The sequence below is a fragment of the Tamandua tetradactyla genome, chromosome 3, assembly GCF_023851605.1.
Source record: "Tamandua tetradactyla isolate mTamTet1 chromosome 3, mTamTet1.pri, whole genome shotgun sequence".
Taxonomy (NCBI): domain Eukaryota; kingdom Metazoa; phylum Chordata; class Mammalia; order Pilosa; family Myrmecophagidae; genus Tamandua; species Tamandua tetradactyla.
This window is the reverse complement of record NC_135329.1, coordinates 131,719,687-131,744,738: the sequence shown is the minus strand read 5'-3', so window position 1 is coordinate 131,744,738 and position 25,052 is coordinate 131,719,687. Positions and strand designations below refer to the sequence as shown.

General features: G+C 39.3%; 1 long non-coding RNA gene across 1 annotated transcript in view; it reads left to right on the top strand.

Moving 5' to 3' along the window:
* LOC143677675 (uncharacterized) overlaps positions 1-9,980 on the top strand; it is a 215,482-nt gene extending 205,502 nt beyond the window's left edge. The window contains exon 7 of the long non-coding RNA XR_013172788.1: positions 9,502-9,980. This is a non-coding gene — a long non-coding RNA (uncharacterized LOC143677675). The remainder of the gene's footprint in view (positions 1-9,501) is intronic.
* Positions 9,981-25,052: the final 15,072 nt, after the last annotated feature.

The window sequence follows — 25,052 nt, the reverse complement described above, 5'->3', positions numbered from 1 at the left end:
TGTTCAATTTTATATAGGGTTATCTTGGAAAGCCCCATTGACATGGTGACATTTGAACAAAGATCTGAATAAAACAAGGGAGCAAGCCACGTGGGTAACTAGGGGAAGGGTTTTCTACTGAGAATGGATGGCACGTGCAAAGACCTCAGGATGAAGCATACGTGTTTGAAACACTAGAGAGACAGTGTGGTTGCAATGGAGTATTTTAGCTTCTTGATTGCTAAAACAAATACCATGTAATAGGTTGGCTTAAAAAATGTAAATTTAACTTTTTTGGCTAGGAGAAGTCCAAAATCAAGGCATCATCAAGGTGATGCTTTCTCCAGAAAACTCTGGCATTCTGGGCTGGCTGCCTGTGAGCCTTGGTCCTTGACTTTTTTGTCACACGGAATTCACATAACAGCCTCTACTGACTTCTTGGTTCCCTTGACTTCCAACTGCTGGCTCCTCTCTTTAGGTTTTACTCTCTGGCCTTCCTCATAAGGACTTCAGTGATAGGATTAAGACTTGTTCTGATTCAGACAGACCACACCCTAAAGAGGTAATCTCATCAAAAGGTCCTATTTATGATAGGTTCACATGCACAGGAATAGATTAACTTTAAGAATATGTTTTTCTGGGGGTACACAGCTGGTAGCCACCAGTGTAGGGAGTCATAAGAGATAAGTAATCAAGGAAACAGGACCAGGTCAGAAATACAGAAAGTATTTCAAGAGGGAAGAACTGATCAATTAGTATAATTATTAGGCACCAGGACAACATCAACAACATAGATGAAAACTCCTGCCTCATGGAGTTGACATTTTAGTGAGGAGATGTCAAGGAGTGACATTTAGTGACAGATATTAAAAGCATATTGTTTAATATGCTAGAAGGTGATAAGCCCAATGGAAAAGAAGTGACTAAGGAATGTTTGGGAGGGGTGTGTGGGTGCTTAGCAGTTCACTCTTCTAGGATAATCTTAGAATACAAACATCTCAAGGTTAGAGTCTAAATTCTTGGACCCTTTTTGTTTTCTCCAATTCCTAGCACATCACAGTTAACCTATACAAAATCTTGATCAGAACTAAGCATGTCTTGGTGAGGTTCTGTGTACTCCTTAAGGAGTATATAGTTTGGTGGTGGAGATAATATTAATTAAAAATCACATAAATAAATGCAAAATTACAATATTGAGAGTGCTACAAATGAGAGGTATTTTTTTCTTAAGAGAGTATATAATAGAGAAAGGGTGACAACGTACTACTCTGCCGTCAATATTTCAATACTAATATTGGCTTTCCCAAGTAATATGACTTTAGGTAAAATAGGACCTAGACATAATGCAAATGTTTCTCATCCTGTTAAAAATAAATTTTAAGTTATTCCTCTGAGAGGCAGTAGTGGCATCTCCAGTATTGTCTTGCAGAGTTTGTTTAATTGAAATGTGTCTTAGCAGAAATAGCTTCTTCCCAATGTAGTTTGAACAATGTGGAAAAGAGGAGGAGGTTCTATACTAAAGCTGTGTAAACCTGATTCACGACCTGGCAAAAGGACACAGTTCTTTGGGCATTCTTTAGAATGAGGCCTTTAATAGATTCGGAGATAGAAGTCAGTGTTCTATCCCTTCATATGAGACTAGCAAGTCTAACTCCAACTCAGTAACTCACTTTAGATAACCTCTTTCCAGCTTCATTTGGAGTATACAACTTTGGTCATTCTTTTCTGACCATTACTTTAGATGACTGGTGATATGGTCCAAAAATTGAGCCAGATATACTCACTAGCAGCAATGACATAATTTTTCTGCATTATGCTTGTCCTTGGCAAAGGATGCTGCAGCTGCTCCCTTTGCTGCCTTGCCGTCAATTTGATAAACGGACAGGCTTCCTTCCCAGCAGGGCTGGTGTGGCTCCAGTTTGCAGCACTGCCCGCTTCAACAGTCTTCAGGCCATTGTTCCTGCCTGCTGGAGCTCATGGGATCCATTCTGAGTGCACTAGGGCATTCCAAAAGATGCTCAAGCTGACAGCATCACACCAGTGGAAGGAGAAAATAAAGTTTTGTTCTGTTTGTTAAGTGTCTGCCAGACTCTACAGAGACAAACTGCCAGATGAACAAAAGGAGAGTTAACTCTGTCCATTCCATAGAGCTATTTTTAAAATTTACTGCCAGGACCTTACAACAGATCCATTTGTATATTTTAGCTTTTCATTCAAGCTGTTTCTCTAACTCAGTGGTGATTCATTCATGGGCTAGATTTTTAAAAGGTAGAAAAGTGCCAAGTGGTATATTAATGAGTACAGTTTTTAATGGTAAAGAGAGAGAAATAGGACATGCCAGATCACAGGTACTAAAGAAAATTTAGCCACAGAAAACCAGTCCCGTACAAGCTTTTCAGCAGAATTGATAGTATTAGTCTACGTGAACAGACCAACTGTGGGTCAATGGTATACCAGATGCTTGTTATGTATACCCTCTTTTGGAGTATGCTTTAGATTAAAATGATAATAACAGCAATAAGTTATATTTGTGCACTACATACTTTCTCAGTAATTAAATCCAATTCCTCTGCCCGAGATGTTCGTGTGGAGTAGGTGGGGATTTTGGTCACAATTTCACAAACGGAGAAACTAAGATTCAGGGAGATGTTGTCCCTCGGTCAAGTTCACATAGTGGGCAGTGGTCGCAGACGTTTGTTCTAATCCCTGCTTATTTAAAGAAATACTAGGTAAGTAAAATATTGAACTCTTTTTCTGTATTAAAAAGAGGGTGTTTCTCTCTAGAAATGAAGCATATTGAAAAAGTGGACAAATGTATCTTAAGCAAGGTGGAGGGTGCACAGATATTTTTTCTGTAATTATAATTTTTGAACTATACCTATATGTTATAAGCTATATCACTATTTTGTATGTATCATGTATTTCATGATATCAACAAGAAGTAGCAGGTAGGGAAGAGAACCAATTGTTGGGTATTTTTGCTTTTATTTTGAAATACTTTCAAACTTACAGGATAGCTAAAAAAATATTATAAACTCCATATGGAGAACTTTAATATATCCCTATCCCCCCAGAAACCAAGATCCACCAATTTTAGTATTTTGCTACATTTGCTGTATCATTCTATCTCTCCATGAACCTATCAATTCCTCTAGCTATCTACCCATCTGTCTGTCTATTTATCAATTCATTTTCTGAACACTTGAACGAAGGTTAATACTTGATACTGCCATGTACATTCCCTAAGAACAAATTTATTCCTTATATAACCACTTTAAGTGTAATCATCAAGTTCAAGAAACTTAACATTAATATAAAGCTTATATTCTGTATTCCAGCTTTTTCATATGTCCTAATAATGTACTTTTGAGCCATTTCTCCTTTCCTGATAGATCCCATCCAGGGTTATATATTGTATTTAGTTGTCATTATCTCTTTAATTGTTTTCTTTTTTTTTAATTGTAGGAACATATGTACGACATAAACTTTCCCATCTCAACCACTCCCAAGCATACTAGTCAGTGGGATTACTCTTATTTGTACTGTTGCAGTATTTTCAATACCTTCTATTACTAAAACTTTCCATCTCACCAAACAGAAACCCTATACCCATTAAGTATTAACTCCTTATTTCCCTTGCCCCTTGCCCCTGATAACCCGCTCTAAATACTATCTCCATGGGCTTTGTAATCACGATGGGGCTTAAATTTAACATCCCAAATTTGTAGCACTTTCATTTGCTTAGATATCAATGTATACACAATGGCATACATAAAAATGGTTCTATATTTCTCTGCCTCCCCACCTTTATATAGTTGTTGTCACAAATTGATGGCTATACATTATGAGTCCCAAACCACTGATTCATCCTTATATTTTAACACTTTGCCTTTTAGATCTTGGAGGAAGTAATAAATGTAGTTAAAAACAAGAATATTATCTAAGCAGCATTTATATATACTCTTGTTGTCACCCTTACTGGAGTTTCTCATTTCTTCATGTGGCTTCAATCTATTGTCTAGCATCTTTCCCTTTCAACCCGTAGAACTCTCTTTGGCATCTATTGTAAGGCTAGTGTGAGGGTGATAAACTCCCTCAGCTTTTGTTTATCTGGGAATGTCTTAATTTCTCCCTCACTTTTGAAAGACAGTTTTGTCAGATGTAGAATTATTGGTTGGCACTTTTTTGCTTTCAGCACTTTAAATATGTCATCTCACAGCTGTCTTGCCTCCATGATTTCTGATGGGAAATTGGCACAGTCCTATCGAGGCTTCCTTGTATGTGATACATTGCTTCTCTTGTGTCTTTCAGAATTCTCTCTCTATCTTTGACATTCAGCAGTTTGATTATCATATGTTGTGGGTGTGGGTCAATTGGGTTTATTCTTTTGGAATTCATTGAGCATCTTGGATGCCTTATATTCATGTCTTTCATGATATTTGGGAAGTTTTCAGTTATTATTTATTTGAATATTCTTTGTGATCCCCTTTCTCTCTTTATTCTCCTTCTAGGACTCCCACAATGTATATATTGCTATGCTTGATGTGGTCCCACAGATTCTTTAGACGCTTGTTCACTTTTCTTTCTTCTTTCTTCTTTCTGGATTCAACATGGCCACCACTAGACAGATTGGGCAAAACATACATGCTCCCAAGTTGTGCACGAGGGTAACTTTTCTCCCTCCATAACCAGGACCAAGGATTTGCACTAGAAGCATCCGAGAGCTCTATGTCAAACCAGTGAGAGGTAGGGGAGTGGTCAGCCAGGGCACCACGAGATCCTACTGCTTTTAAGAAGTCTTTTTTTTTTTCTTTCTTTATTTGGATCTTGCTCTGTTACTGCAGTCCTTTAACTGTTTTCTGGAGATTTGGGAAAGAGGTTTTGTTCAAAGCTTCTGTGAGTAGACAGAGCTCTGAAGCTTTTCATTCTACCATCTTTATGGGACAGAAAACCCAAACTATTTTTAAATGCTTACAATGTTCTTAGGAGCTGTGATAGGCCCCTTAATATGTAATCTCATTTAAAAAATATTAGATCTCTTCTATTTAAGAAGTTTTTCTTAACAATAATAAGAGTTAACTACACATCATCATGATAGTTAGAATTGCCTGTATTTCTCCTAGCTTATTTACCACCACTTGTACCATGTATTTCATTTTCTTAAGCTCTTCTTTCAGATTCCTCTGGCAAGAGGTTTACTCAAGTGATCTTTCTAGATGGTATAGGCAGGAATGATGCTTTCTGAAATCCTTACATATCCAACAATTTTTGTCTCTCTTGCTGGACAAAAGGATATTTTGATTGACTATAGAATCATAGGGTCACATTCTTCTTGCCAAACCCTTTGCAAACATTGTTGTTTTCTAGTTTTTCATTTTATAGATGAGAATTTCAATGCCAATTTTATTTCCTTTACTTTCCAGTCAACCCATTATATTATTATTATTATTATTATTATCATTATTATTTTCTGTCTGGAGGCTTGAAGGAATTTATCCCTATTCTTGAGTTTCAGAAATTTTTCCAGGATGTGTTTAAGGGCCTATTCTTGTAATATCCTATCCCAACTCTAGGCTATTTCATCAAATATTTGCAAAGAGACTATTGGAAGTTGTCTTTGTCTGGATTCTTCCAAAAAGCAGAACCTGAGATAATGGCTAGATGTGGGTGGTTTATTTGGGGAATTTTCACAAGGAGCTAGATGTGGGTATTAGTAAGAGTGAAACAGGGAAGGAGGGAAAACCAGTTGAATCGGTTACCACCATCAGCAACTATGGCTTAGTTCAGCATGGAGCCTTTTGAGGATCCTGTGTGTGATATGCCTCAAAATTATCTCCCTGAGACAGGAGAAGGAAAATACTTATTCCACCAGCTTCCATTCTGCCACTGGTCAAGGGTTGCTTCACAGGTGTTAATTTTCTTGTTATTGCCTGGTTCCATGTTTATCACCAGTGAGTAGATTCCATCACTGGTTTATCTTTGTTAGGCTGTGTTTTATGAAATTGCCTGAAAGCTTCAAGAGAAGCCCAAGTGATTTCCGGGGTTAGGGTTGTATTCCTTCATTCTCCATTCCTCATGGTCATCAGTGTCTATTGACTCCCCACCTTCCTCCCCCACCCACCCCACAAGTGTGGTAACTTCTTTCTTTGCCTGTTGGTTCACCAGCTTGAGAAGCCTCAAATGACAAAATAGTAGTCATAGCTTTAGGTTCAGTGGAACTTTTCTGTGTCCTCTGGTAGAAACTTTCGGTATCTATTCCCCAACCCTGTAACCTCCCCCCTGCTGCCAAGAATCAAGACTTAATCCAGCAGAGCCTAAGGATATAGATGAGAGGTACAATTCTGCAAGTGGGTCACTAGGAATTATTATGAGACAGCCCAATTTATTGGTTAAAGGTTCACTGCGTATACAGAATACTAGAGAACAGCACCCTTATCCTTGTTGGATATGTGCTCCAAACTGGTTCCTTTCCTGAGCTTTTAATAGGTGATTCCATCATTATATAATACTGGCTTCTTCAGAGTGGTGCTGTATAATGTGGGACCTGTGGATTCCCTAGTCTTGCATTCATTGTGCCACTGTAAATGTGTCCCTTTGTCTGAGGGACACATTTCTTCACTGTAAAATATGTTCCTTTGAGACAATTTTCCTGTGATCCCATGTTGGTAAATCAGACACTAGAAGCTTATGATACTGGCTGAGTCACCCTGGGTAGGGAAGGCATTTTTTTTTCAGATGAGTTTTTCTTTTTATTGATATATATATTATATCTTCACATCCCATGTAATCATTCAAAGTGTACAATCAATGGTTCACAATATCATTGTATCATTGTATAGCGGTGCATTTATCATCACAATTGACTATTTTTTTTTAATGTGGAAAATAACATATATACAAAAAGCAATACATTTCAAAGCACTTTGTGACAATTTGTTGTAAAACAGATTTCAGAGTTTGGTATAGGTTACAATTCCACAATTTTAAGTTTTTACTTCTAGCTGTTTGAATATACTGGAGATTAAAGGAAATTGCAATATAATGATTCAGCCATCATATTCTTTTGTTAAACCCTACCTTCTCTGAATAACTCCACCATCTCCTTTGATCCTTCTCCCACTCTTTAGGAGTATTTGGGCTATGCCCATTCTAGCCTTTTCCTGTTAGATGGGGCTGTCGAAAATTTGAGATAGAAGGATGAAACTAGTTGATGTTCTGGAGAGGCTGGCTTCTGCATTTCAGGACTTATCTGGTCCAGGAACCCATCTGGAGGTTGTAGGTTTCTGGAAAGTTACCCTAGTGCATGGAACCTTTGTAGAATCTTATATAATGCCCTAGGTGTTCTTTAGAATTGGCAGGGATGGTTTGGGTTGAGTTTGGCAAGCTATGATAGGTAGCAATGTCTAACTGAGGCTTGTGTAAGAGTGACCACCAGAGTAGCCTCTTGACTCTATTTGAACTTTCTCAGCCACTGATACCTTGTTTATTACACTTCTTTTCCCCCTTTTGGTCAGGATGGCATTGTTGATCCCATTGTACCAGGGCCAGGCTCATCCCTGGGAGTCATCTCCCACGCTGCCAGGGAGACTTTCACCCATGGATGTCATGTCCCATGTAGGGAGGAGGGCAATGATTGCATTCACAGTTAGGTTTAGAGAGAGAGAGGCCATATCTGAGGAATAAAAGAGGTCCTCCAGAAGTAGGGGAAGCATTTTTGAAATCAAAGTAGATGTAAATTCTGGTAAGGATATATTGCTGCCCTTCTAGGATGGGGGCAGTCCAATATAATTTGGAGGCTGTGAGGGATGCTGGAGGCAGAACCTGAGGGAAAGGAATGTATCTTCTAAAGTGTCTTCCTCAGATTAGGTTTTTGCAAGGTCTCTAGGTCAGGATTTCTCAACGGTGTCTCTATTGACATTTTGTTCAGATAATACTTTGTTGTAGGAACTGTCTTGTGTATTGTAAGATGTTAACAGCATCCTGGCCTCTGCCCACTAGATACCAGTAGCACTTCCACCCCCCAGTTGTGACAACCAAATCTCCCCCAGTGAGAACCACAGCTTAGGTGATAACAGACAGCTCTCCTCCTGTAGTCAAGCTCTTGCAGATGTTCCATGGGTGATGGAAATCCCAGGGAAGAAAGCAAGAGATAGTATAGTGCAGCTGAGGTGAGGTGTCATCAGGCTATTCCTGTGCACAATAAGTATCTGCAGCAATAGGTGGAGCGAAAAAGTGGTCAAGGAAGGTAGGAAACGGTATAAAACCTGTCTGATACAGAAGCAGATAATATGCACTTCACAACTTAAGTTTGATGCACTGGATACAAAGATTAATAAAAATCTCTTGCAGTAATCCTCCCTTTAGGGAATTCTTAATCTAACAAACTGTGAAATATTATGTAATAAATAATTACAAGAAGTGTAATAAATAATATGGCCAGCAAGTGAAAAAGATACAATAGAACCAAGTCTGTTTGACTTCAGAATATAGATTCTCTTTAGGATATAGACATGCTTTAGTATTTTGTATTTATAGCATATTACATTTTTGCTAAGTTAATGGCACACCTGATATTATTTAGCATCAACAGTAATCTATTCAAGTAGGCACTCTGATGCCCATTTTTCAGATAATGAAGTGGCCCTTTCAGATGTACCGTCATATGATCTAGACACATTTTGCTTAAAGAGACACTGCTTTGTAGAGGACAATGACTTTAGATTGATAAAAATCATTGTGGAAAAGCACTGAGGACATGGGCACGAGATAATGCAGCGTGTTACTAGAGGCAGCAGAACCCAGCGACCATTTCTGTTAGCTGCATCTTCACCCTGCAACAGTGTGACTATGATATGGGCTTTTACTAAATAGTACAACTCTTGATAACAGTGGCTTGTGGAACTGTGGAAATTCTCTAAAAATATATAACTACTGTGAAAGAAATAATGCTGTTTCAAGGGAATTGATAGCCAAGGATAATGGGAAAGGGAAGAAATAGCAAGTTGGAGCTAATTACCAGGGAAAGCCCCTGGACACTGAGAATGGTGAGCTGGGATAATGCTCTCCTGAGGGAGTGGCAGAATCACCATCGGTTAGGACATTTAAAAATAGGCAACAGAGCACTAGAAACAGGGCAATTGGGAATAACCTTGCATTAGGCAGGAAAGGAGGTAATTGACTAAATGACCTAATATTAACAGCTTTCCTTTTCATGCATTTCTAGAATTCTAAAAAAGTAAAATCTTATAGGTAGTATACCAAGATATAGGTGCCTAATAACTGGTGATGCTTAAATATAACCCCAAATTGTTCATGAATTCAAAATGAAATCAGCCATACCCCAGACGGATGGATCACAAAACAAGGATCAGAGGAAATATAGCGGATGGACAGGAGAAGGCAACCACTGTAAGGAGTCAGATTTCTTTGGTGCACTCAGATGGGCTGGGTCCCAGTACATTTGACCTCTAACAAGGCTGTTTTAGTTAATTCCTTAGCTGTTTCTTTTCCTTTGTCTTTCAGACCTATCTGCCATGATGTAAGACAGTACTTACAAAGATCACCATTTATGGACTTTAACACTATGCATATCTTTCAAATCAGTGCTCTCTTTTCCTTCAATTGATGAGTAACCTGATCATAAAGCATCTTAAAATGGTTGGAAAACTTGTCAAGAATACAGATTTCAGGACTCCACTGCAAGCCTACCAAATCTGAATGTCCAGTGTGGGGCTTATGAATCCGCATTTTTAAGAAGTAACTTAAGTGAGTCTTAAACACATTGTTAAGTTGGAGAAACTCATGTCAGGTGAACAAATGGAGCCTCAGGGGAAGGAGTGCAGCCCCCTCCTCTCTTTCCTCATTTGCTTTCATTGATTTTCTATGACCACTAACAAATGAGATACCCTCTAACTTCCATGCCACTCTTACACTTATAAGTATGCGTGTATGTACTTTATAAATTAAAGTATAAATTAAAGTAAAAATTAAAAATTTGTATTTTACCCACTCTAACAAAGACTTTCATGTAATTTTCTTTCATATATAATATAGTAGTTATTATTTTCTTGTTTTGTATTTGTGGTGCTGTTTTAACCCTTTGGGGGCAGGGATTATATCCTAATCATGTTTCTATTATGTATAATTTTTTGCAAAGAATGGACATTTTTATTGAATGTTACTAAATAATTCTGCAAGAAGTTGTAAAAACAGGGCATGGAATAGAAATCCAGGATGTGCTTTGCCTTTGTCAACATAAGAAGGCACAGTCTGGAGGACAAATCCTGAGCTTGATGTCAAGATCTGACTTTTGCTCCCAAAACTACCAGTAATCCCACAGAAAAATTTCACCAAATTGCATGGCCTCTTGTCTTCCTTCCCTGTAAGCAGGAATAGCAGCTGAGAGAGTTAAGTAGGATGATGTCATTATTCAATAGTGTTTTTCACTTTGGAAAGCCAAAAATGACATCAACATTATCAACAAAAAATCATTTCACAAGCTACAAAACATTGAACAGGAATATACCCTGGGTTCCCTAGAGAAAATTATTTTCCCTTTCACAGAGGCATTCAAAAAAAGATAAAACAGGAAAAAGTGAAGATTCTTGGAATTACATTTAGCTAGAATATATATCAGTAGTTAATGTTCTACAACAATTCCCAAAATGATGCTAGATATCAGGACAAGGAAAATAATCGACATTGTTTAATTTTTGACATGCTTCCTAATGGACAGCTAAGCCATCGTCACAGAAGGGAAGATTACAGTGCTGCTGCTGGTATGTGGTTACTGTATCTAAAGCAAGTTGGATTTTCCATTATGATGATGCTTGTTTTTCAGAATTTAATCTCTTAGTCTCTTCCAATTGTTCTGAGTTGATGGTGAGACAAGAGACATATAGGGTGTGTGGGAGTGAATCATGGATCAGGGAGGAACCTCAGTAGGTCAAAGAGTCCTCAGTTACATAAGTACATTACAGAGTTCAAGCAAGATTTAGAGTTCATGTACAATACATGTCTTCTCAAAATGGCATTTTTCAGGGAGAAAACTGACTACTTGTTATTGTGGCTTCAGTCTCTCTCTCTCTCTCTCTCTCTCTCTCTCTCTCTCTCTCTCTATCCTAGATAGTACTGTGTTTTAGTTCCATTAAGCTGTTTGGTGTTATCTGAGCAGACTGGAAAAAAATAGCAATACCAACTTCCTTTCTAGTCCAAGGGATTGCGCTACAAATTACCTAATTTAGCATCTTTTGTCAACCCTGGTGTTTTGAAACATGAAAAGAGCTTTCTATGTGAATGAAACAACCAATTTGAAAAAACTCCAGCTGCAGTGGGTGGACCAGAAGACAAAGGGCCTCTCCCAGCTGCGAAACGACAGCCTTGAAATGGCACCTTGAATGCAACAAGAGGTGCTTCGCGGCCTCTTCAGAGGCCCAGATGACAAATAATGAATACTGGGGAAGGCGAGCAACCATCCCAGGGCACTCAGGGCCCAAGAGGGAGGTGGAAAGGCCAGTTGGCCCAGCTTCACATAAAGGGAAGACCTTCACTTTAGAGTTTTGACATGCCCTATAAATAAAGGCTATTCATTAAGCTGTATTTTTCCATGTATATTAAAGCAATTAATTCATTAAACATAAATGTTTAAATTTATACCACTGATTGTGGTATTTCTCCACAATTCCCAAAATGATGGGAATTCTAAGTTAATGAGAGTCTAAAAATAATATGATCATGGGCCTCTCTAGACTTCCAAGAGGCTCTGTTTACACATAGAGCCTGCTGGAGCTGCTGACTTCAGTGCAACTTGGAGATGTGGTGGGGAAGCCAGGAGAGAATAACCAGGGAGAAGCTGGTAAGGGCGATGGAATTAGGCAGACTTCAAATCTTTTAAAGCATTTCCCCAAATTTCTGCCTTTAAATGTTTTAAAAGTATATGGCCTTCATCTACATATCTTTTATGTTAAATCAATTAAAGTATCCTAACGGTGTATTGAAGAAAGAGTAAAAGAACATCGCTTGGCAAATGGATGACTTGAAACAATTAAATAGCAAATTGATAAAATCATAAACTTAAAATAGAAGGTGGGCTCCAGAAACTGAGAATTGCAGTTCATTCATAATTGTATTTTCAAGGCAAAGCTTAGCTTAACCATGCAATAGCCACAAAATATATTGAGATAGTACTTTACAGCTTTTAAAGCATGGCCATATTTATTATCTCAAGTACCGCCAATAGAAAAGGCTTACATAATGCCTAGAGTGGTGCATTTGGGCTTCATTTTAAGCGGTAAAGTTGTCTTAGCAATATCTTTGGAGACTGATAGCTTCAGGGACTTATTATCAGAGACGACAATCTGAAGGTAGAGACAGAACTCTATGTCCTGTGGAATCTAGAAGTATTTAGAATGACTTTATATATGTCAAACTGTTCTTTGGCCTTATGTTTCTATGTGCATGTTTAATTCCAGTGAGTTCTCCAACAATTTGCCAAGTGTAGCCTGCATTCTGTTACTGCATCCTAACAGTCAAACTCAAGGCAGGAAAGGGACGGCTCTTTCTACTCCATTATGCATCTCCTGGATTTGAAAGGCAATGATGAACCACACTCTGTCCTCTCTTCCCTATTTCAGGGCCTACTGCCACCATAGTTGCAAACCTCTACTCTTAATTTTTAGGGAAAACAACAAATAGTTTACGTTTTTTCGTATGGATGATAAACCACTAGAAAACATCTCCTGCTTCTGTACAATCTAACACATTAAAAGATAACACCCCTTTTGTATTTTTGGAAAGTTTCTCACTTTGATAAGGAAATGTCAATTGTCTTCAAAAGTCTCAAACCTCAGTTTTTGTAGCACAGTATATCTTAAGAGTTTTCCCTCTTGGGCACTACATTTTTAGAGCCACACTCCCCAAGAAGGACTTAATGATTACATTTTAACTTTCAATTCCTTTTGGTCTCTAACAGGAAATAAAATGAAGGATATTAAGTCCCCTCCATGTGCTCAGAATTTTGAAGAATAAATTCAATATGACAATGTTTATGGGTCTGCTTTTCTTCCCTAGACACCTGGACTTTGAACGTGGATTATTTAAGCCTCTCTTTCACACATCCCTGCTCCTTGAGTTTTTCTCCACTCTTCTCCAACAGTGATCACACTGTGTCCTAGTTTGCTAGCTGCTGGAATGCAATATACCAGAAATTGAATGACTTTCAACAAGGGGAATTTAATAAGTTGCTAGTTTACAGTTCTTAGGCTGAGAAAACATCCTAATTAAAATAAGTCTATCGAAATGTCAAATCAAAGGTATCCAGAGAAAGATACCTTGGTTCAAGAAGGCCGATGACGTTCAGGGTCTCTCTCTCAAGTGAGAAGGCACATGGCGAACATAGTCAGGGCTTCTGTCTCATCTGGAAGGGTACATGGTGAACTTGGCATCATCTGCTAGCTTTCTCTTCTGGCTTCCTATTTCATGAAGCTCCCCAGGAGGCATTTTTCTACTTCATCTCCAAAGTTTGCTGGCTGGTAGATTCTGCTTCGTGGTGCTATGTCGTTCTGCTCTCTCTGAATCTCTTTCATTTTCTAAAATGTTTCCTCTTTTATAGGACTCCAGAAACTAATCAAGACCCACCCAAATGGGTGGAGACACGTTGTCACCTAATTTGGCTTAACCACTCTTGATTAAATCACATCTCCAGGGAGATGATCTAATTACAGATTCAAGCATATAATATTGAATAGGGATTATTCTGCCTTTACAAAATGGGATTTTGATTAAAACACAGCTTTTCTAGGGGCATACATCCTTTCATACCAGCACACACTGCCATCTCTTAACCTTCTTACATACCCGTTGTGTTCTTGGATTGTCTTAGTATATTGACCCTAGCAGTATCAGGTCATCAAACTCTCTTGCATCTCTCATTAAAATGGCATATACTTTAATCTAATTTATTACCTCAACCATCCAACATTTATTGAACATCCCCACATAAAGAAGAAAATGGCATAGTTCCTTTCCCCAGTGAGATGATGTTCTAGTGGACAAAACAGATATATAGAACCTTATGAGGCATTTCAGGAAAACAGTGTTCTTCCTATTTTGCTTGCAAAGAAACCAAAGAAATCTTAGAAAGTGTTAAGGACTGCCATGATCAAAAGACTAATACATAGTGGCCAGTTGGCTAGGATTCACCCAGAAGGAAGGGGAAGAAAGGGCAAGTGGTTTTCAAGGTGCTTAAGAAAAAGTTAGTCACTGACTTCCTCTTGTCCAAGGAACTCCTCACAAGACTACTATAATATTGCAATCTGTAAATATTAATGCATAAATATTAGCTAGAATATAATTTCTTCTTGACAAGCTAGGAATTTTTTTCACCTTAAAATTAATACAAAGGAGCATAATATAATCTCTAATTATTAAGGTGATAAGAAAATAGTAGTAAATGCTGTGTGTGGTGATGTGTGTTTTTGTGCACATGTGTGTGCATGCATATGTGAGATAAGTCAGTAATCCATTTATTCAGAACATATCTCCATCTTATTCCTATATCACATGGCATATAAATTCAGACTCTTGGTGAAAACAAGCCCTGACAAGACAACTAAACATAAACAAGGAACTCTGTAACAGGTGCAACAAGAAAAGCATCATATTTTCCTGAGCACACCTTGTAGCTCCCTGGAGCAATTCATAATCCCCAGGTGAGGTTCTCTATTTTTCTATGAGCTTGCTCTAAACTGTGGTCTTATTGATTAAAAAACTCCAATATCTTGGTGTGTGTTCTGGGTTATGAGTTCAAGTAAGTCAAAAGAAAGGTTTTTGTATTTAATCACTAAATTAAATAAATAAAAATTAAATAACCTTAGAATGGTATTACTCTGCCTTTCTTTTTCAGCTCAGCCCTTACAGCACAGATAGCATTCACTTGGTATTTATGAGTGATAATTTCTAGCAGTATGGGGCAAAAATATGCACGAGAACCACACATCATGCATATAACATATGCACTATTTGCCTGCTAGAGTGATGCCTTGACCAGGGTCTATATTTGAAGAAAGTCACCTGTACTCATTACCCTCTGCATGCATCACCATTCATTCCTTGACTTGTTCACTCATTCAAATATTTATTGAGCTCCTATTATGTACCAGGTACTGGCATTGCCTACCCAACACAGCTTTTCCCTTCTTCCATGTGGTATAGCTCAAATTTAGTTTTAATATTTATTCTTGCCCCACATGGCTCATTTAAAACCTGACTGGTTTAAACCAATCTTTATCTCATTTCCCTTGCCAGGGATTGGTTTCACGAGGGGTATAAATCCCAGGTTTGGCCAATGAAAATTGAAAGGAAGATTATTAGGGGGCTTCTGGGGGAAGATTTTCTTGCTCTTAAGAAGAGTTGCATAAGAATAAATTGTCCTTATCCAGTCTCTGGAAAGTCAGATGAAACAGTAAAAATACGGAAAGAATCTGGGTCTTTTATTAAAGTGATTGAGCTGCTAAGTAATTCAGCATGGAGTCTCCCTTAATTGAGAGTTCTTAAAGAGAGAGAACAAATCCGCTTTTTTAAAAAGCATTTTGTGTTCTGTTTTCTGTGACTTGAAGCTGAAAGTAACTACTAATACCGTAACCATCAGAAAAAATGTTAGTACTATATTTATAATCACAATTAGCCAACTGCAGAGAGTGTGAGATAATGATATATTGGTACTTGGCATTTTCTTCCAGAAAATGCCGAACTCATTTTCACTGACTAGAAAGTCAGGCTAAATAACTTTATTTAAGAGACTAGAAACTAACTGTTATCTCTCTATATATCTGAGATAAAGTAGGAAAAGAGGTACAGTAAAGGGATCTTCTCCCCTGGTGGTAGGACGTTTTAGTCTATAGAAGGAAATCTTGAAAATATTATTCACATACAGAAAATAATAAAACTGTGCTCAGTATTTTTAGAAATTATTAAATAACTACCTTGTTCTTAGTATTACACTTCTGAAGCCTTACCAAAAGGGTCATCTGCATGAGCCCTTGTTTTAATGGTCATAACGGATTGTTTTAGTTTTATTTCACACGGGATTCGTTACAGCAAAATCACAAACTCCTGAGATTCCTGTCCCAAAATCTGTGTAGGTGTGCACAAAATGCTTATTTCTTCAGCAGGAACAGGTGTTGCATGAGCAGCATATGCTGGAATGAAATAAATTCTCTCAGGGTGAAGCGATGTAATGTGGTTGCCCAGATTTGATTTTGAGAGTTGCACACACATGAAATAGGGGTGGACGACAGAAATGCTGAAATCGTCTTAAAAAGAAAAGCCTAAATTCCACTGTTGCATCATCTTCACAAGTTAAGAATTTCTTTAAAATTTCAGTTACTTTGAATAAAAACCACATAGAAATGCAAAACAGTAGGTGGGAGCCTGAGAGGAGTGACAGACTGCAGTTTGCAGTTTGCGGGGTTCTCTTTCCCAGGGACCCACTCAGTATGCTTGAGGAACATTGCAACTGCATACGATTTTACAAACCTGTTTGAACTTTTGTTGAGTTTGATTGCCAATGAAAGTTTAATTTATTTAAACAGAAAGTTTGTTGGTTTTTGTTGTTGTTGTTGCTTTTTTTTTTTAGAAACAAATTACAGCTGCCATTTAAACTGCACTCATTTTACCTTTTATGTCCATTAATAAACTCACTGGCCATTGACATTTACTGAGCACTTCTCATATATTCAACATGTTGGTACTGGGGATACAAAGATGGAGAAAACATTTCCAGTGCAAGAGAACAATGTAAAAATTAAAAACTCGTGCTTATGGGGTGACGTTCTGTATAATTTGGTTGAATAAATGCATAAGGAAACAACAATGTGACTTAAGCATCTTCTCTGGACTAATTTGGGTACTTGCATCCAGAAGCAGAGGAAAGTCTTGGAGCTCCTTTGGACTATGCCAGGTGATGAGTGCTAGCAAAAATACGAAGGAACTCCTGTGATTCACATAGTCTCCAGGATATATGAGTCATGTGGGAAGAGGATCAAATGTCTTTTTCCGGATGGATTAATCTGACCTTACTCTTAAAATCCCTCCAGAAGGAAAAAGAACTTGGTTCATTTGTGAGTATCATATATTCAGCCAAACTCATTGAAATGCCCTATTAAGCTACTTCAGTGTTCCTCAAAGTGTGATCCATATACCACATGTATGAGAATCATGTAGGATATTTAGTAAAACAACACATGGCTAGCCTCATCTCTTTGGGTCTACAGAGTTAGAATCTTTGGGGAAAGTCCTAGGACTTTGCATTGCTAACAAACTCCCACAGGTGATTCTTATGTTCACTGACATTGATTAACAGATAACCACTTATGTTGGGCCAGATACCTTCTCTGCCCAGTGTGTGAACCCTTGGTTGGTGCTGGCCAATGATTTCTCTGGCAGGAGATTGGAGGAATGGAGGAGAATCTTCTTTATCCTCTAATCCAACCAGTTGCCAATTTCTGTTGATTCTATTTTTGGAAACTCTCTTAGGTATGTTTCTTCTCATTTTCAACATCACTATCCTAGTTCAGGTTCTCAATGCTTTTTCCCTTAAGTTGGTTGTAATAACTTGCTAAAATGACTGCTTGCTTCTTGGTTTGGCCCACACCAATGCCAGATTAGTCTTTCTAGAGTCCAGTTCCAGTCATCTCAATCCTCATAATAAACTTTCAATGGCCCCTGAACAATAAAATTTAGACATCTCAGCATAACTTTCTAATGCTGTGCACTATATTCTGTATTTATTCCTCCAAACACCCTTTTACATATGCTATGTGCTAGTTAGCCTGAACTATGTCCTGCTTCTCTTACTCTCTTACTACCTTCATGACTTTGGTAGTACTTTTTTATGTCTTAAAATATGTTAATGACTATAATTGCAACTGCAGTGTCTTCTATATTTTCATTCTGAATGCAGTTGTATATAGAGTACACAATGTAACAAATTAAATGGGATTTTGTGGAGTGCCTGCTTTGTAACATTGTTTCTAAGAGTAAATATATTTGGTCCTAAACAACTCTTTTAACATCTGTGTGTTAAGGCTCTCTAGAGAAACAGAACCAATGGGAGATACCTGTAAATATGAGATTCATAAAGGTATCTCATGTAACCATGGGAATGAAAGAATTAAAAAACTGCAGGGCAGGCTCTGAGGCTGGCAGCTGTGATGAAGGGTCTGGACGAACTCCACAGGAGAGGCTTGCTGGCTGAAGAAGCAGTGAGAGTCTCTATGTTCCCTTAAAAGTCCTCAACTGATTGGATTATCTCATTGTAGGAGGCACGCCTTAGTTGATCACAGATGTAATCAGCCACAGATGCCATCAACTGACTGATGATTTAATACACCAGCCTTCCAGTTTATCAACCAGTCATGAAATATCCTTGCAGCAATGGTCAGGCCAGTGCTTGCCTGACCAGACATATGGGCATAATCACTTGGCCAAACTGACACCAGAACCTACCCCTCACAGTCCACCCCTTGTAAACTTGGCAGCTGTACACATCACCTTGAGACATGCTAAATTCCCCAATAGAACACAATAACAGACATGTTTCATCTAACAATAGTCAACTGTCCTGCATACAACCAGAAATATACTACATCTCTCCAACATTGGATGCAAATCTTAGGTAACATTCACTCTTAAACTTTATATCCTATGACTTAAATACTGTAACATGAACAATACAAGATATTTGCTTATGTACAAATGCAAACATACTCCTAACAAAACAGGGAGGAAATAGTCATACAATTTCTGTAATTGGTCACATGGTCATAGTTCATATTTATCACTACCTTCTTCTATTACCCATTCCATATTGCTTTCACTCTCATCATTGATGCAAGCACTTCATCTGGCCATGGTTCTTTGCCAGGTGGGGTGACCCAAACCTTCATTCCTGAAGTTTCTGGGCCATTGATAGTCCTGCCTGGATTGGGTTGTTGCAATTTTCCATTGGCTTTAATCACAGGGCATGGGAGTACTAAGAGACGCCCCAGGGGATCTCCTGAATTCGAGGAAAACTCTTGTTTTTGCAGTCCTTTTTCCCCTTGATAGTCAGGATCAATCACCCCAGACAGATCAGTAATCCCCTTTCGTGCCTGTTGATTCAGTGGCTGAGAAGCCCAAAGTGGTCAGCTGGCAGTTTAACTTACAGTTCAATGGAATAATTTTTGTGTCTCTTAGTAGGAGCACTCATACTTTTTGGAACTAAGACATGTAGACGAACAAGCTTAAGGTTTCAGGGACAGGAAGCAAATATTTTCCTGTGGATCACTAGGGATGATAGTGAGCAGTTCCCCTCCCATTTCTGCCCCTTGATTTCTGGACCCGTGAATCCTGGCTATGGGAGAAATAGAAAGGATACTGATTCAGAGCATACACAGGCTCCTGGAGAACATCACCCCAGTCCTGCTAGGTATTGCCACCTAGTTAGCACCATAATTGGGTCTTCAAAAAGTCATTCCACCATTCCATCAACCCAAGAGTCTCTGGATGATGGGGAACATGGAAAGACCAGATAATTTCATAAACATATGCCCATTCCTGCATGTCATTTGCTGTGAAGTGGGTTCCCTGATCAGAAGCAATGCTGTACAGAATACCATGACAGTGGACAAGGCATTCTGTAAGTCCACAGATGACAGTTTTTGTGGAAGCACTGTGTGCAGGGAATGAAAACCTATATCCAGAGTATGTGTCTATTTCAGTTAGAACAAATCACCACCCCTTCCATGATGGAAGTGTTCCAATGCAGTCAACCTGCCACGTAGCAAGCTGCTCACATCGGGAAATGGTGCCATATTGGGTACTGAGTGTGGGTCTCTGCTATTGACAGATTGGGCGCTCAGTAGTGGCTGTAGCCAGGTCAGCTGTGGTGAGTGGAAGTCCATGTTGCTGAGCCTATGAATAAACTCCACCCCTACCACCATGCCCACTTTGTTCATGATCCCATTGGGCAAAGGCAGGAATGGCTGAGGAAAGAGGCCTGCATCCACAGGATGGGTCATCTTGTCCATTTGATTATTAAAACCTTCCTCTGCTGCAGTCACCCTGGTGAGCATTCACATGGGACACAAATATCTTCATGTTCTTTGCCTACTCAGAAAGGTCTATTCACATACCTCTTCTCCAGACCTCTTTGTCACCACTTTTCCAATCATGCTCCTTCCAAGTCCCTGCCCATTCAGTCAAACCATTAGTAACAGCCCATGAGTCATGCTTTAGTTTGCTATATGCCAGAATGCAATATACCAGAAACCGAATGACTTTTTAAAGGGGGAATTTAATAAGTTGCTAGTTTACAGTTCTAAGGACGAGAAAATGTTCCAATTTAAAGTCTATAGAAAGGTCCAATCTAAGGCATCCAGAGAAAGATACCTTGGTTCAAAAAGTCGACAAAGTTCAGGATTTCTCTCTCAAGTAGAAAGGCACATGGCGAACACAGTTAGAGTTTCTCTCTCATCTGGAAAGGCACATGGTGAACAGTATCATCTGCTAGCTTTCTTTCCTGGCTTCCTGTTTCATGAAGCTCCCCAGGAGGCGTTTTCCTTCTTCCTCTCCAAAGGTCGCTGACTGATAAACTCTTTGCTTCTTGTGGCTATGTCATTCTCTGCTCTCTCAGACATCTCTCTCTGAATCTCCTTCATTCTCCAAAAATGTTTCCTCTTTTATAGGATTCCCATAAACTAATCAAGACCCACCTGAATGGGTGGAGACACGTCTCCACCTAATCCATTTAACAACCACTCTTGATTGAGTCACATCTCCAAGGAGAGAACTAATTATAGTCTCAAACATACAGTACTGAATAGGGATTAGAAGAAACCACTGCCTTTACAAAATGGAATTAGGATTAAAACATGGCCTTTCTAGGGTGCATACAACCTTTCAAACCAGCACAGTCAGTATAGAAATACACCTCTGTCCAGTTTCCCTTCCAAGCAAAATGAACAACCAGGTACACTGCTTGAAGTTCTGCCCACTAGCAGGATTTCCCCTCACCAGGTGGCATTTGGGCCACTTAATCATGTAATTTACTTGTGCCTTTAGGACCCGCTCAAGCCCTTTGTGTAATATGCCATTTCCATTCTATGATGGAATGCTGCTGTGCATGCACAACTTTATGGCTTGGTGGGTCAGATACCCAGCTCATGATAGACAATTCAGGTCTCATAACTTGGTGGCCCATGGTTAAGCATTCAGTCTCTACTAAGGCACATTAGCAGGCTAAAAGCTGTTTCTCAAAAGGGGAGTAGTTATCTGCAATGGATGTTAAGGATTTACTCCAAAATCCTAAGGGTCTGTGTTGAGATTCTCTTATAGGGACCTGCCAAAGCCTCCAGATAACATAGCTATTTGCCACTGACACTTTCAGCACCATTGGATTTGCTGGATCATACGGCCCAAGTGGCAAGCAGCTTGCATAGCAGCCTGGACATGGCACAGAGCCTCCTCTCTATCTCCACTCTGGTCCCCACTCAAAACTAGTGGCTTTTCTGGTCACTTGGTAAATGGGCTGGAGTAGTACACCCAAACTGAGGAATATATTGTATCCAAAATCCAAAGAGGGCAATTAAGTGTACCTATTTTTTGGTCATAGAGGGGCTAGATGCAACAACTTATCCTTCACCTTAGAAGGGCTATCTTGACATGCTCCATACCACTGGACACCTAGAAATTTCACTGAGGTGGAAGTCCCTTATATTTTTGTTGGATTTATCTCCCATCCCCTGATTCACTAATGCCTTATGAATAAGTCTAGAGTAGTTGCTACTTCTTGCTCACTAGGTCCAATTAGCATGATATCCTTAATATAATGGACCAGTGGGATGTCTTGGGGGAGGGAGAAGTTATCAAGGTCCCTGAGGACAAGATTGTCATAGGGTTCAAGAGTTGATATACCCCTGAGGCAGAACAGTGAAGGTATACTGCTGGCCTTGCCAGCTGAATGCAAACTGTTTCTGGTGGTCCTTACTGACAGTTATTGAGACAAAAGCATTTGCCAGATCAGTAGATGCATACCAGGTACCAGATAATGTGTTAATTTGCTCAAGGAATTATACCACTTCTGAAAGAGCAGCTAGAATTGGAGTCACCATCTGGTTAGGCTTATGATAATCCACTGTCATTCTCCAAGTACCATCTGTTTTCTGCACAGGACAAATAGGAGAGGTGATTGGGAATGTGATGGGAATCACCACCACCCCTGCATCCTTCAAGTCCTTAGTAGTGGCACTCATCTCTGTAATCCCTCCAGGAATCCAATATTGCTTCTGATTCACTATTTTTCTAGGTAGGGTCAGTTTTAGTGGCTTCCACTTGGCCTTTCCTACCATAATAGCTCTCACTCCATGAATTAGAGAGCCAATGTGGGGATTCTGCCAGTTGCTCAGTATGTCAATTCCAATTATGCATTCTGAAACTGGGGAAATGACCACAAAATGGGTCTGGGGACATACTGGGCCTACTGTGAGAAGGATCTGAGCTAAAACTCCATTGTTCACTTGACCTCCATAAGCCCCCGCTCTGACTGGTGATCCAGAGTGATGCTTTGGATCTCCTGGAATTAGTGTCACTTATGAACCAGTATCCAATAATCCCCCAAATATCTGATCATTTCCTTTTCCCCAGTGCATAGTCACCTGGTAAAGGGCCACAGGTCTCCTTGGGGAAGGCTGGCAGGAAGGTTAACAGTGTAAGTTTTGGACAATGTAAAAGGGTCCTTCCCCAAGGGCACCCAGCCCTCCCCTCTTATAAGGGGGTCTGGGTCTGGGTCTGTAAACTGTCTCAAGTTTGGGAATTGATTAAGGGGCCATGACTCTGTGTTTGTAATTCAAGTTAGACTTCTCTTCACTTGATCTAGAATTCTTCTGATTATACAGCTTAAACAAGAATTTAGTAGACTGCCCATCAATTTTACTTCTAGGTGTCCCTTGATCTACTAGTCAACCCTACAAGTCTCTGTGAGTCAGATTATTTTGACTGCTGCTTTGGATCTGCTGTCCATTATGGTGGCCACACCCACCTTGTCTATGGTGATTAACTGTTTCCATATGGCTTCTGCCAACTAGGGATCCAATCATCCCCACTGTGTTTAAGGATTACAGCTCAGTGACAGCAGTTCCCACAGTAATATCTGACCTACAGAGAAGGGCAAAAACAGAGTTCTTCAGGGATAATGGAGCTAGATTCATGAATTTATTTCTCAAGGTTCTGGTGAAAGATGTGTTCTCTGGACATTCTTGGGATGTGTGAGCAGGTCTTTCATGACAAAACCACTCTAATATTCCCATCTCTCTAAGTTTCTTGATCCCCTCATCTACCTTATACCAGGGAAGTTCTGGCATTTCGATCTCAGGTAATTTCAGTCACCTTTTGATCCATGCTTCAGCCATCCATCCAAACAAACTGTTAATGTCCTTTTTAATCCCTTGAGCTACAATACTGAATGCAGACTCTCTGCTTAGTGGGCCCATATCAATAAATTCAGCTTGATCCAACTTCATATTCCTTCTGTCATTATCCACACACTTAATATCCATTTCCACACATATTCCCCTAATTTCTGTCTATATAGATTGGAAAACCCATGCAGTTATTTTGGATTATAGTGTTCCTCCTCATGGGTCACACTTTGTATCTCACCGGGACCTGATGGGACTTTAGTCTAGTTATAGGTCTTGAAGAAAAGAGAGGTGGTGGAGGTGGGTCATGAAAATAAATAGAAGTGTCTTTCAAGCCAGTTTCCTCAGTGCATTCCATTGCAGTTTCATCTGCTGAAGCAGGATTAGTTGCTCCAAACAGAGGAATGAGGGCTGTTTCCTCAAGGGACATGGTTACAGAGTTAGCAGGCAGTGAAGAGTTAATCTCATTAGGTGGAGGTTGGATGGCAGACACCGCTGAGGAAATAGGAGGCCAGGAAGCTGTTTTCTCAAAGCAGGCTGGAGGTCAGGAAGCTCTTCACTCAGGGCAGTCCATTACGGGTCTATCTAGCAAAGGATCAGCAGATTCCAGGGATCCTGTCTCCCATTCACCATCGTTGTCAAGCCATATATCACCATCCCACGTTTCAGGATCCCATTCTTTTCCAATCAAAGCCCTTACTATAACAGCAAATGCCCTCCAAGGTTGAGATTTTAATTTATGCTGTAAATCTACTTGTACAATAGGGCTTTATGTCTGGTTTTCAGAGATCTCAAGTCTGCAACCAGAGAAAATAAGATTTTCTTTCAGAGCACACATGGAAACTTTTGTATCATTCCTATGGCACTTAAGGTCCAAATTTGAGGCCTTCAGATCATCCCTTTCCTTCATTCCTGTATCCAGTATATGTAATAACAACCAGCCAACATCATTATACCTCTTAATTCCATAAAATTCCATAAAGGTGTCAAAAACATTCTCACCCAGACCCTTGTCTCGTATACGTGTACAATTAGCAGAATCTAATGGTGATATTTTGAGTACCTATTTTGTCAACTCACTCTATGGATTGTCAGTGCCATCAGCTCTGATGAAGGGTCTGGATGAACTCCACAGGAGAGGCTCACTGGCTGAAGAAGCAATGAAAGAGTCTCTCTGCTCCCTTAACAGTCCTCAGCTGATTGAATTATTTCATTGTGGGAAGCACGCCTTAGTTGATCACAGATGCAATCAACTAACTGATGACTTAATAACCAGCCTTTCAGTTCATCAGCCAGACATGAAATATCCTTGCTTGCCTGACCAGACAACTGGGCATCATCACTTGGCCAAACTGACACCAGAACCTAAACATCACAACCTGAAATACCTTTTTTTGTCTACAAGGCTATCCTAAGAAACCCCTCTTTCCATGAAATCTTATCGACTGCTACTTTTGTCCACGTTTTTCAGAAGTAATTTTTTCCAGATTTTGAATTTCCATATAATCTTATCTATATCTTTTTAATGGCACTTAAATGAATTCAGTAGTATTCATTTCAAAATGATATTGTGTAGCATAATAAATGAAATTACATTTTAAAGTCCTGATAAAGAATTGT